Genomic DNA, 15,274 nt, shown 5'->3' on the forward strand with positions numbered 1-15,274 from the left:
GAAATAATTTTAGAGGGAAGACCATGAAGTTTTACAATATGAGATAAAAACACTGTACTAAATTCCACTGCAGTTGGAATTTTGTGTAAAGGAATAAAATGTCCCATTTTAGATAACAAATCAACCACTACAAGAACTGTAGTAAATCCATTGGCTTTCGGAAGATCAGTAATAAAATCAAGACTGATAGTGTGCCAAGGTTGAGGAAGAATAACCATAGGGTGAAGTAATCCCATTGGAACAGTATGTAAAGCTTTTTGTCTTGAACAAATTGGACAAGCCCTCACAAATTGCTGAACAACTAAAATAATTTTTTCCCACCAAAAATGACGCTGACATAAATCCAAAGTTTTATTAACACCAGGATGTGCAGCAAGAGCCAAATCATGATTCCATTGCATTACCTTGACTTGTAAATTTTTAGTGGGGATAAATAACTTTCCATTATGATAAAACAAACCCTCTTGGATCGAATTATCTTTCTTAGATAACCACTCATCAATGTTATACGTTTTTAATTCTTCCTTAACAGAATCTAAAAACTCCTCAGAATGAATCTCCGCAGCTATTTTCTCTTTAGGCAGAATACTTGGTGGTTCTTTTACAGAAATTAAATCTTTTTCACAAACCAATCGAGAAAGTGTATCAGATAGCAACTGCTTATTTCCTGGTCGATAAGTAATTAAAAAATCAAACTCACAAAAAACTGTAACCATCTCATCTGTCTGGGAGTGAAAGCCTTTACCGTGGAATAAAACTGTAAATTTTTATGATCAGAAAATACAGTTATAGTATGTTTTGCCCCCAAAAGATGATGTCGCCATTCCTGAAACACATCTTTAATAGCTAAAAGTTCCCTTTCAGCAATAGTGTAGTTCTGCTCAGCTAATAAAAGCTTCCTAGAAAAGAAAGCAATTGGGTGTAAATGACCAGAATTTGAATCCTTCTGAAGCAACACTCCACCAATAGCCGTCTGAGAAGCATCTGCCTCAACAAAAAATGGCCTATCAGGATGAACCAAAATAGGAGCTGAAGTAAAGGCCCTTTTCAATAAAGAAAAAGCTTGATCAGCTTCTTCTGTCCAAGAGAATTTCCTCCCTTTCTTCAGTAATTGTGTGATGGGAGTAACAATTTCAGAAAATTTAGAAATGAACCGTCTATAAAAATTAGCAAAACCTAAAATTCTCTGTGTGTCTTTAATTGAAACTGGAATTGGCCAGGTTAAGATTGCTTCTACCTTTTTAGGATCCATATGGATTCCTTCAGGAGATAAACAATAACCAAGAAATTCCACCTTGGAAGCATTAAATACACATTTTTCTAATTTAGCAAACAAAGAATGATCTCTCAACCTCTGTAAAACAGCTTGAACGTGCTGCACATGTTCCTCAGAATTTTTTGAATAAATTAAGATGTCGTCAATATAAACAATACAACAGACATCCAACAAATCATGTAACACCTCATTAATAAAATATTGAAAGGCAGCAGGTGCATTGCAAAGACCAAATGGCATGACAGTATATTCAAAAAGACCAAATTTCGTACGAAAAGCGGTCTTCCACTCATCACCTTCCTTGACTCGAATCAGATGATAAGCACCTCTAAGATCCAGCTTGGTGTAAATACTGGAACCCTTAATTTGATTCAGGAGTACAGGAATTAAAGGTAACGGATATCTGTTTTTAATAGTTGCCTTATTAACTGCTCTGTAATCAATACAAGCTCTCAAATCTCCTGACTTCTTAGCCACGAAGAAGAGCGGAGACGAGACAGGGGAAGTGGAGTGTCGAATAAAACCTAATTCTAAGAGTTCATCTAAATATTTCCTCAAATAATCATTCTCAGGTTCCGTTAAAGCGTAAATTCTACTGCAAGGTAGAACAGCTCCAGGAACCAAATCAATTCTACAATCATAAACTCTATGAGGTGGAAGTTTAGTTGCCTCAACTGGATCAAAAACCTTAGAAAAATTCCTATACTCAACAGGAAGGCTATCTATTTCTACATTTAATGTAGCACAAAAAAGAGGCATCACCGGATCTCTAGTTTCCTGGTAACAATGCAACTTACAAAATGAAGACTCTAAGGTAACAGTTCTTTTAACCCAGTCTATTCTTGGATTATGTAATTCCAACCAAGGAATGCCCAAAATCACTCCAAAAGTTGGTGCATCGATAAGGTCAAAGACCACCTTTTCAGTATGTCCATTGTCTGCCACTAAAGTCAATGGTTCGGTATTAAATCTAATCATTCCAGAAGACAAAACCGAGCCATCAACAGCCCGCAACGGCTCCGGTTCCTCTTTGGCAACAAACTTTAAATTCAATTTATTAGCAAACCCAATATCAAAAAAATTTCCAGTGGCCCCAGAATCCAAAAGGAAAGGAATACTATGTCTCTGAAGAGTTGTTAAAATAAAGACCATCCGAATAGTAAAATGTTTTGGAATATGCGTAGATACATTTGTCACAAATTGAGAGATCTTAGATGAAGATTTTCTCAAGGAAACGACCTCGGCTTTCCTCGAGAATTCTAGTTTTCCGACGGATTAATCACAGGGGCTTCAATTACTAAGACTTTCTTTTTGGTAGGTTTAACCGTACAATCCTTAGCAAAGTGCCCAGGCTTGCCACAATACAAACACAAGTTTCCCTTTCGTCTGCGTTCCTTTTCTTCAGGAGTTAAAGGTCCCTTAAAACCCCCTGACTGAACAGTTTCAACTAAAGAATTCTTAATTTCAGGTTCTTTTTTCTCAACTCTAAATTGTGAACTTCTAAAACCACTCCTCGTTCTCTCATTTTTACGTTCCCCCAACCTGTGATCAAGCTTAACTACTAAATCCTGAAATTCTTTAAAATCTTCAGGCAGATTAACTATGTGTGCTAAAGAATCTTTCAAGTCATCCTTAAGGCCCCTATAAAACAAAGAAACTCTTTTTTCCTCGGGCCAATGTGTCTCGGTTAAAAGTCTATTGAAGGTTGTAATGTATGAAATGAGATCCTTAGTCCCTTGACGAAGATTCAATAACTCATTATCTGAAGCCTGAACTAAAGTATGTCTAGCAAATAAATTGGACATGGCTATTTTAAAATTTTGAAGATTATGAAGCAAAGGGTCATTATTATCAACCAACGGCATGGCCCAATTTGCAGCTACTCCCCCAAGATAGGAAATTATAAATGCTACTTTAGCTGTGTCTGAAGAAAAAATCTGAGGTTTACACAGAAAGTGCAACTGGCATTGACTAAGAAAAGTGTCAAATTTTCCACTGTCTCCAGAAAATCTCTCGGGATTAGCCAATGGGACTGAAGCTGGGGTAACTACCGTGACTTGAACTGGTTGACTACCAGACTGATCTACTGAGGAATGTGACTGTTGAGCATCGGTTCCAAATTTAGTTGGTTCTAAAACTGGTTTTCTTTCCTTGATAGGATCCCTCCAAACTGAAAACCCTGCCCTGGTTTCATCTAACTCCTGACGAAGAGATCGATTTTCCAATCGCAAATTCTCCATTTCAACATTCAATTTCTGTACCAACTGTGTTAATTGTGGAATATCCATGAGGGTGAGCTTACAACTCAAGAGGAAACGATTTGTTAAAAGGGCTTCGTCTTCTGTTGAAGAAGTCCTACGAGTCACTTCTGACGTCTCCTCTTGAAGCTGCAAGCTCCCAACTCCCTCCAGGATCAATCAACACAATCAGGAATATAACTCTGACTGAGCCAACTTTTCCCTAAGGGAAAGGGGAAGTGGAAGAGAAACTAACAACATATAAATAAACACTGGCTTCAGCTGTTTTTTCTCTATAGAGTGCTCCAGGCCGTGATCTTCTTATGGTGGTATTACTTCTTTGGATGCGTTACTCAAGTTTCATGCAACTGCTGTACAAAGTTTTACAATTGGTTAACCATTTACCAAATTTCCTTATCACTAAAAATAATTAATCATTCCAGGAAATACTGACCATTCATTTAGTGGCCCTTGTTCACACTCTAACTGTTGTTGATCTTGCACTGTCTCAAACACAAGATACCTTTTGAGAAATATCACGAATCAGTAATTACTAGGCTCTCAATAAGTAAGTTAGTTGGTTAGTCAATATAAATGAACTGAACTTAAACTTTCATGCAAAAGTCATACCTGAGACTCCTGCAAATCTTCAAATCTTGGAAATATCTGCAGTAGGAAGATAACAATAACAACAACCTACTCCAATTAACGACTGCACATTAGGAACTTTTCCCAGAAAGTTTTCTGATAGTGAACTTTTTTCCTAAATACCTATTTACATCGTTTTTTTAAAGAAAACTTCACAGAGAATTCACAATGATAATTGCCTTTGCCAAGGCTTGTTGTTACTTAGTCAGTTTAACAATTGTCTCAAATAATGTGCTAAAAGATTATCAAATAACAACTCAAGTTATCCTCTTGTCTTGCCTTGCCAAGGTTTGTTTTCTAATTTCACTAACAACTAACAATTTGCGTTTTACTAAAGGTTTTGCAAGTTCTAAATTAAAGAAAAGAACCTTTTCTTTTACACGGATTTTTTAAAGTCCTTCAGTTCGTAAATTCAGCAGAAATAAATCTTACTGTCCTTTTTCTCGCTTTGCGAGGTGCACAGGAGACTCGAACCGGCTTCCTTGTGATGTCCGTAGAAGAAAACAATAACTCAGCTGTCAAAACGGAGGAACAACGTCGGGTTTTCACTTCCGAGTTAACCGCGTATCTGCAGTTTTCATGGAAATTAATTACGGGGCACAGCTGGGGCGAAAAGGGAATTAACTGACAGGGAATGATGAATTTTGGTTAAAGGAGAGGGTTTTTCTGGGGTCTTCAGGCTTCTACCAGTCCGCAGGCTCAAGGAAACAGAAGCGCTCGTTAGAACAGCAACGAGACGAAGCGCTGAGCCGTTGAACCAGAAGCCCATTTAAAGTCTTCTCCCGGTCACGAGAGCCAACGCGAGCTGACTTCCATGACGCCTCCAATCTCAAGAGCAGCGCGAGCCTCTCTCATGACGAGCTCACGATCTTACCCTGCAACAAGCATTGTCAAATGCAAATCTAAAGCTACTATTTACATTAACAGGGAACAAAGGTTGCATACAGAAAACAATTCCAGTGTCCATTTAAAAACAACCAATTGAGCTTCCTTTGTTCATTGACAATTTACAATTCAGAATTTCTCTGAATTAAACAAGACGACCTGTAACACCCCTAACACTACTGGTCCTAAATACAAGGACATTGGCTGGCATCCTTTCATCTCCAGGGTGCCAGTTTTTATTTTCCAGCTTGACTCACCCACAGATTATACTCAAGGTTCATAGTGGGTTCCATCACTATCCATTCATGATGCTACTGTTTGGACTGACAACAGTACCGTGTCTCTTCATTAAAGTGCTGGTGGTAGTGGCAGCATCACTGTGGTTATCAAGAGTCCTTGTATGTTCTTATTTGGATGACTGGCTGGTAACAGTGAAGTCACCAGTGCTGGCCAAGGAATACCTTCAGTAAACTGTTAACCTTCTTCCAAACTTGGGCTTTAAGATCAATTCCCAGTATTGTAATCTAGCCCCCATGCGAAGACTTATCTTCTTCATGGCAGAGCTTGACACAACCTGCATAATGAACTTTCCTTTTCCTTAGAGGGTTGTGGATATGCAGAAGATGATTCCAGTGTTTGTTTCAGACATAATCCTGGTTCCGCATGTCTTGTGTCTTCGTTTCCAGTTCTGGTGCCTCACATCAGATGACATACGAGACCCCTTTGGTGAAGCCTAAGAAAATGGCATTGCCAACAAGCAGGAAGCCTCTCCGTCAGAGTGCAGATCTTCCAAGTAGCTGTGTCCACCTCTGCACTGGTAGATTTGTCCCTTCAGGGGGAGTCAGTCCTTCCCACCACCCCCCGCCCCCACACATCTCCCTCCCCATTGGGTACAAGCTAATGTAGTCTGTTCAACATGATGGTTCAGTGCATTTGGCCCACCTCCTAGCAGGACCTGCATAAATGTGCTGGAGCTGCGGTCAGTCCACCATACCAGAACCATGAAATCTCTCTTCCCTTAAGTCTTGGAACGCCATTCCGATCCTGGGGAACAACTTTACTACCACCCACTATATGGACATTGTGGTGTGAGAGTAATGACCCATGTGTTATGAGGCATTTCGCTCTAGTGGTTGGGTCACCAATGGGGATTTTCCTAGTGGCTAAATACCTTACAGGTCTCATAACTTGAATTTGGATGTTCTGATCTGCCTCACCTGGGTGGACCATGAGTGGCAACTACATACTGTTTTTAACTACGCAGATGACATCCAGCTGGTGTTCGATATTGATCCATCAGATCACTCAATCAACAATTTCCAATCAACCATGTGCCTCATCAGTGACTGGATGGCGGCCAATCACTTAAAACTCAACCCCGACAAGACTGAGCTGATCCTGATCGGAGGTCCCTCCAACACGTGGAACTCTAAATTTTGGCCCCCCCGCCTAGGCACTCCTCCCTGCCCTGCTGAATCGGCAAAAAGCCTGGGGGTTATATTCTGCAAAGATCTATCCATGAAGTCCCAGATTAGCGCAGTGGTTTCATCCTGCTTCTTCCACCTTTGCAGAATTCGAAAGATCTCCAGATTTTTAACCATGGAGGCCTTAACCCTGGCTCTTCTGGCCCTAGTCATCTCCTGCATTGACTATGCCAACTCACTATACGTTGGCATTCTGGCCTATCAGCTCCGCCGCTTGCAGCTTGTACAGAACCAGGCTGCCAGACTAATTTTCCACCAACGTAGACATCATCATGTCCACCCCCTGCTTAAAAGCCTTCACTGGCTCCCAGGAGCCAAACGTTGCGACTTCAAACTAGGCTGTATCATCTTCAAAGCACTGGCCGGTCTCAGTCCAGCCTTTACTTCCTCCCTGCTCCACCGCTACCTCCCCTCTCGTAATATTCGCTCCTCCCACCTGGCTCTACTCACAAGCCCCACCTTTACTCGTAAGAAGCACGGTGGTCTCAGATTCTCTTTCCTTGCCCCCTCTTGGTGGAACTCACTTCCCCTGGAACTTAGATTTACTACATCCTACCCCCACTTTAGATCCTGCCTGAAAACTCTCTTGTTCCGCCAGGCCTACGAGTAACACATTGCTCTTCCACCGCCCTTCACTGCTGGTTCCACTTCCTCCCGTTCACAGCGCCATGAAACTGTCTGGTGTAAGTGCGCTCTAAAAGTAATTTTAAAATAACATACTGAAGTGATAGACTCATCTTCTCCAGATGTGGGTGTGCACATGTGGATCTCCTCACTACAACAAAGAAAAGTAGGAAAGTCCTCAGTTTTGTGTGATACACGTCCCTCTAAATGCTTCCCTAGGAGACAACTAAAGGTTCAGTTGTTCACTGTTAAAGGTCCTCAGAAGGTGTAGGAAGAAGACAAGCTCATCTGATTCTGATCTCCCTAGACTAGCGATAGGGGAACTGGTATCAATTGGCCCTCCTTATTGGGTCTCCACATCCTTTCCCAGGTAGGCTGGACATGCTCTTGCACACATTCGGTGTCACAAGGTGGGCCCGATGATGAAGCATGCAACTAGGTTGGTGGGTGAGAGCTTCATAAAGAAATCTGAGTTTTTCTCATCACCCCCCATACAGTTCTGTAGTACGCAAAAATAAACGAGTCCTCTTGGATGACATATGTTTTTCACATGGGCATGGACCAGTCCATCTCTCTTCCATCTTTCTTTCACCGCCACAAAATGTAAGGATGCATCCATAGGACCCCAGATGTTTAATATCCTATAACATCTGTGTTGGACCTGGGGTCTCCAGATCACATTGAGTAGCCTGGCCCAGTGTAAGACAGTCAATTCCTAGAGGCAAAAATGTTAAGCTTGCGTCACACCCTCACAGTAATGAAGCGTTCACCCATTTAAAAAATAACGACACTACACCAAATTAGAAAAATACGGCTGTTTTTATAAAAAATTCTATCTGTGCACGCCCTCTTTGTTTCTTAGCAGTATTTCTGTTTCAGCGCAAAATTAGCTTCACATTTAATGATTGACAATTAATTAATTCTTAGCAGTATCTTAGTTTCAACACAAAATTCGTTCCACATGTAATTATTGACAATCAGTTAATTCTTAGCAGTATCTTCGTTTCAACACCAAAATTCTCACAGTTTAGCTTTCATTTATAGATAGACTTAGGTTTCCTCTTTAACCCTCTTCTCCCATTACCAGATTGAGCTTAAGGTTACAGGCACCAGTCCTTTACTTAGTGTTTCCAAACCAGGCCTAGAGGGAATGGTGCTCGGTAACCCCTCAACCAGAGTATTGCCTTCGTTCCCCACCCTCTTTTAGGTTACACTGCCCAGAAAGACATTAAAAGCTCTGACAGCTCCAGTCAGTGTTATAGAAGGTTTAGCGTTAGAACTTTAACCTTGTTCTCCTTAGGCTGCAAGTTGGCCTTCACCCTATATACACTTTCCTGCAGGCAGCCCTTCCGTGGATGGGTGTGTGTGTGTGTGTGTCCAGTTATGATGTCACACTCAGCTTGAGTTTGGTTCCTTCCCTACACGATGGGGGAAAGAAAGATTGTTCCCCACCTGTTAGCTGTAAGTCGGGGGAGGCGGGCTCTTCAGGCAAACTTGAATGATTCACCCCTCCCTCTCTCTAGGCTGAAGTTGGGTAAGAGGCCCTCTCTGCTTTGGGCCCCACTCTCCACTCCCCGACCTTACCGCGTAGATGAGTCTCGTCCTAGTTCCACACTATCCCTTGCCGCCGCGTTTCACTTGGCGCTCCGCTCCGTGTTGGATCCGGCCTCAGCGCGACAGGAAACCCAGCAGCTGAAGGGGGCAGAGCTTCGCCGAGTCCTCCTCGCAGCTTCCTGCTCTGGGTCCCGCCCTCCTCGCGTTCGTCAGAGGGGAGGGTGGAGATCGACGCCGGCCGGCCTCCGTCAGGTACACGCCTCTTTCTCTTCTGGGAATCCGCTCATCTGCCTCACCGCTCTCTGCAGTACAGTCTGCCGCGCTCGCCACTCACAAAGCTCAGGCAGATCCTTCCGACTGACCCATCTCCTCAGAGGCCCGGGAAAAACAGCATCAATGGAAGAATGACGCCGCTACCATTTACCAGCGCCACCGGGTAGGTCTTTCCCTTACGACCAGACAGTCGGATAGGAGGGGAGCAAGGGGGGTTCTCCACACTGCAGTTCCTCAACGAGCCTTTCCAGCGGGGTCACTCACAAGGCGGAGGGTGAAACGTGAACAGAATAGTCTTCCCTAACCAGGTGACCCCGTTTCTAAGAACAGAGGCTCTTCAGCGGTTAGGAGCCTAGAAAGTTGTACAGCTATCAGGGCTCAGTCAGAAGATAGGGGGCTCCGTCAGCAGAGTAGGGCAGCTGAACTTGGGGACAGTCTACCTCATAACTTTGCGCTGGCCTCCCTACACTAATGCTTCACTCCTAACAAGGTTCTCTCAGGCTCTCTGGTCGCTCCTAAAATGGCTGCCTACCATTCCGCCTTATATAGGCTGACCCCAGAAGGTCCAGAAGGGTCCAGAAGGTTCTGGAATGTCCCTATGCTAACCTATGGGACCGTACTCTGAGGTGGCAGTTATGGCAGTTGCTGACCACCATTTTGTGTGTCTTGTAACTTCAGTCAGGAAGGCTCCAAGGCCTTCCCTCAGAAAAGGAGGGATTTCTGGGACTGTGAGGAACCATGGGGTCAAGGAGCGCCTAACCCCAAAGTCAACACTTGAAAAATTCAGTGGACATAAAAAGAATAAAAAGATTGAGGGGCAAAAAGGGGACAAAATAGATAAATAATTAGGAGGGACCACAAAAGGCTGACAGGTCTAACAATCTGCAACACTCAACAGGCGTGGATGATCAGCACTTTGTGGGCTTTTTCAAAGCAAAGAAAATTGCCAATTTTGCGCCATTTCATTGGGTCACCCTCTGTATCAAGATCTGCTGTGCATTGAACTGCTTTAATTATGCCACTCTACTATGGCCATTGCTGCTTCTACCACTCTTTAGGCATTCTGGTTGCGGACATCTGCCCAGTGGCCATATGGCTATTCTAATATACTTTCAGCAAGCACTTCTGCCTCATGACTTAAGCATATGCTGACTGGTACTTTGTCCAGGCTGTGGAGCATTATTTCTTGGTATAATCAGAACAGCTCAATCCTACCTCCTGAATGGCATTGCTTTGGGACTCATTCATAAAGTGAGGAATCTATAGGATGGATAAAATATCTACAAGAAATATTACCAGAGGTAAGCATATTATTCTTTTTAGATAGAAGCTGGAATAGTGAAATATACTTTATTTCTTTGAAGAAAAGATTTTGATATTTGCTAAACGTTTTTTTGCGGAACAGCCTTTCACTGTGAACATGCACTCGCTTTTCAGTGGTATGATGATTCACTGCCCTGTTTATTCATATAGATGGGTGCCATAAAAGAGTGAACTCCATCTGCAAGTCTTTGTCCCATATCAGATGTGGTTGTCTCATCTAGGTTTCCGCAATCTGCCCAAGACCTTGATGCAAATTGGAGGTGGAAAGTTCACCTCGGCCATTAGGAATGCCACCACCTTGTATGATACTTTTTCACTTTAGTTACAAGCCCCCATTCACTAATTTAGATGTGCTTCAGCATTTTACCTTGAGTAAAATATCCATAAAGAGCTCCAGCTTGAAATATGTCACTCAGTTGTCATTGATGCCCAAAATTCAAGTACAGTACTATCTTTTACAGAGCAACGCAGGCTATTTGAGACGCTGCGCAGAAGCTGGTAGACCCAAAAGTAACTGAAGATAGGAAGAGTATGGAATAATAATGGTTTATGCAGTGATTTAAGATAACGTGGCTTGCTCGCAAAGGAGTGAGACGATCCAGGGAACTGGGCGGAACGGTCTCTGCTGGGTCTTGATAGGCATACTTTATGGGGCCTGCTTTCCCTCTCACTCCCAAAGATTACCAGGGCAGCGTTGTTGGCATGGTGAGTATTGCTACGACTTACATGGTGGGATCGGAAGCTAACCGAACTAACCTGCCCATTGGCGGAGCACTCGGCTACACCACACAGCGGCTCTGGAGGGATTGGGGTAGGATCAGGATCCCCCACTTGGGAGATGTTTGTGCTGGTACTCCTCTGTTGGCCTTTCAGTAATTGCGGGATCAGTTCCAGCTTTCCCACAGCCAATGTCAGAGGTACATTCAGTTGCGACATCCCTTGCTGCGAACATTCCGCTTGGCCCACAGACTCTCAAGTTCAGTCCTCTTGAGGGCAGGCTACAGACTGGGAGGCGGCTTGGGACTGGCACCATTTCATCGGTTTACCACACTTTGGTTGTTCATGCACCCAACCGTTTTTTTTTATGCTGAATCAGAAATGGGAGAGCTGGCTGGGTTGGCTGGATGAGGCAGACTGAGGCAGACTGGAGGGAGGCTTGCTTGGACCCAAGGAACTAGCTATATCCACACAAGTGTGCCTTATTCTGATCAACTATTTACATTTTGCATATGTGACCCTTGTCAGATTGCATTGGGCTGGCAGATTGCCCCATTCAACAAGCTTTCGCTGCTCAACCCCGGAGGCGGATCTTTTCCATGTGATGTACTCTTGCCCTGGCATGGCCCATTATTGGAGGGGCATTTAGCATGAACTCTCTTTGGTTTGGGGCAAATCCCTTCAACTTACCCCCCAGATTGCCTTACTGGAGTTGATGGATGAACTTAGTGCCCTCGAATGGAGAGTATGTCTGTGGTGGTGGTTTTGTTGCTTGCCAAGAGAGATATAGGGCCAGATGTAGGTCGCCAAATACCGGTCGGTAACGGCCGATTTCGGCCGTTACTAACCGGTATTTGGCTTTTGAGATGTAGGTGGGTCTGAATTTACAGAATCGATATATTTACCGATTCGGTAAATTTACCACTTCGGTATTTTACCGAATCGGTAAATATACCGATTCTGTAAATCCATATGTAGGTGACACTCCTAAGAGTGCCACAGGCCCTTAAGAGTCGGTATTTTACCACCCAATCCTATTGGGTGGTAAAATACCGAATTCAGGTGTGCATGCACACCTGTGCCATGTGACACACAGACGCGCCAAGACGCCCTCGGGTATAAGCCGCGCTTTATAAATGCTAAACATAAACATAAACATAAACAGACATGCCCTTAGGGCATGTCTGTGTGCCACATGGCACATATGCCTGTACTTGGGGTGCTAGAGGGTGTCAAAGTAAGACCCCCTGCACCCTTGCAGGATTCGGTATTTACTGAATCTGTAAATACCGAATCGGTATTTCGCATTGATTCCTATGGGCTTCAAGGCCCATAGGAATCAATGTGAAATACCGATTCGGTATTTACAGATTCGGTAAATACCGACTCTTACAGAATCGGTAATTTTTTACCTACATCTGCCTCCTTCCTATTTGCCGACTCTTAAATACCGATTCGGTATGAGTCGGTATTTAAGAGTCGGTAAATAGGAATTACCTACATCTGGCCCATAGTGCGGAAATGGGCATCCCTTACCCCCATACCCTGGTGGACGTTTGTATTGGGGTGGACTGGAGCGCCTATATATGTGGCCTGTGGCTGTCAGCGAAAGCAGCATTGGATTTTGAGCAGATGGTGGGACTATGGCTTACAACGGGGCCTCACAGAATTGTGGTCTGTAGGGTTGACGTTGTGGCCTGGAAGGCTTGTGTTCACAAGAAAAACAATGACATTTGTTTATCTAAAAGAAACTGTGATAAATGATGTCAATGCAAATAATTTGATTAATGTGTAACATTTTTTTATATAAAAAGATGGAATTACAATTCAAGAGTATGGATGCTTGCATGAATGCCATGTGTGCCCACTCTCTCGGCTTCCTGTTCCACTCCCTCCAAAACTCTGATGCTTCAGTGTGTGACACCGTAAGTAATTCTTTGTATATGTTCATAATGTGCTAGCTAGGTTACCAGCATTTTATTTTCTATTAGTTTGTAGACTCTGTTTTTATTTTCCTTTGGTTTGTACATGTTCTCTTCGCTCTTTATTCCTCTGCATGGTGGCGCAGCTTCAAATGGCTCCCTTCCTCTTTGGACAATAAGGGCTGTACCCAACAATGTAAAGTGTGATTAACTCTGCAATCATCGTGGATTCTTCTGCTCTGTGGATGCCCAGCTCAGTGGGCTAAAGCTAAAACAAGAGGGGCTTGCTGGATACATTCCTGCTTGTGGTGAAAGTCTGTTTTGTACTTGCTGAAGGTCCAATGCAGTAATACAACTTTCTACTTTGTCAATTTTATCCTCTCCAGAAATCTTATGTATTTCTAATCTTTCTAATTATCTAATCTTCTTGTTTGGCTATCAAATCTGGGCAGCTAAGTAACCTTCTTGATTTTCCAGAAAGGAAGGGTAGCACCATGGAGGACTCCAGTCGGTGCCACTTGGAAGACAGTGTAACTAAACTGATGTTTCAAATCAAAGACAAGAGTACAAATCAGTTGACACAAAACTGCCTCCAGTGTTTATGGGTCTAAACAGCAATACAGAGGTAGACGGAGATCTTATCGTAGAGAACTTTGATAAAAAACAAAAAATGTGTAAGGACAGGTATGTCAGCATTCATGGAGCAAAGAGTTCAGACCCGAAGGAGGATTTGTTTGCATGTCAAAAGAAATGCTGCTCCCACTGACTTATGGCCTAAGTTCTCTGATCCTATGGACATTAAATCCAATGTGGTTACTCATGAAATTAGAGAGACATGGAGCATGGACAGGCTAAGCAGAGAACACTCGCCGCCTTGGCATCCCAGGCCAGCATCTCCAAATCATGTCCATTCAAGGTGAAGCACAAACTGTTGATTTAGGGTGAGAAGGCTGCCAACAAGACTCGCCTATTACTAATTTATTAACTCTGTGTCTCTCACATACCAATGCCTTCATTGTTGCGCTCCCTCTGTAGGAAGATGTCTTGTATTTTATTGTTACTGATAACCTTGGCATTATCTGCCTCTGTTCAGCTCGGAGGACCCTTTACCATGTATGGTGAGGCCACCTTTCCTCAGCTCAGCGACCACCAGCTGGTGATCTGGTGCCTGATGTTGATGAATTTTGGAGCAGTTTGAGTGATCAGCGTTGTCATTTATGTTTTCTCATTACTTACTTGTCAGACCTCTTCTTTCTAGCTTTTTACATCTTTTAGATATTCTGAATTTCTGTTCTGACTGTTCAGGCGCCCCAGCAATTCGTACCCAATAAAATTTCCTCAACCTCCTTGGATTGTTAGAAACGTATCTTTTTCTGCTGAAAGTTGGATGATTTCTTCTAACCTGATAGCACCAAGTCAGCCTTGGGTAATAGCGCACTTTATAAAATTAAATTGCATCAAATTGTTTGTCGTTATTGCAAGACCTATCCCGATCATTGGTCTGTGAGACTTGACCCTGGTGCATGCGGAGAAATAGAAGAGTTTCAGAAGCTACTTTGCAAATGAGGTTATCAGCACAACTGCTTAAAATTGTGAATAAGATGAATGTAGCAAGGGCACAGGGTGAGCCAAGAGGCAGCACCTGTGTTTTTATCTCGGTTACAACTAAGGGTGGTCATTTCAGCAGGGACTTGCTACAACAGTCATTAGTAGAATGACTGACCACATTAACACTGTGTAACTCTTTAAAACAGGCTTCCCCAACGAGTGGCTGGTGAGCTTCTGGTAGCTCTCCAGCTGCCTGAAACTAGCTCTCCTGTTTGCAGTCCAGCCCACTAAATTAGAACGTTTTGCTTGGCACAATTTATATTTGTACACCAAAATTGAGACATCCGTAGATGCCACGGTACGGTGTGTATTTTCAGAGCGCATTTATTTATTTATTTATTTGGGATTTGTAATGCGCATGGCTGCCTCAGCAACGAGGCGTCCCAGCGCAACCACAAACCAAAGAGAAAACAGAGAGACCTGCGGGCGCTTAAACATCAGATATTGGTAACAGCCAGGTTTTTATGGGCTTGCGAAACATCAAGAGATTGGGGATACTCAAATGTGCGCCGGGAGGCCAAACGAACGGCCCTCAGCCCTCACTCTCCAAACTCGAGGGACACAGACAAGCCCACGGTTGGCAGATCTCAAAGCGTGCCTGGGCATATAGGGCTTCAGTGAACAAGATAACCCAGCGGGGGCTTGGTGCATCAGGATTTTATAAGAGATGCACAGCACCCTAAACTGAATGCGCTTTTCGATGGGCAGCCAATGCAGCTTGGG

The sequence above is a fragment of the Lissotriton helveticus genome, chromosome 3_1 (assembly GCF_964261635.1).
Source record: "Lissotriton helveticus chromosome 3_1, aLisHel1.1, whole genome shotgun sequence".
In the NCBI taxonomy this organism is placed as follows: domain Eukaryota; kingdom Metazoa; phylum Chordata; class Amphibia; order Caudata; family Salamandridae; genus Lissotriton; species Lissotriton helveticus.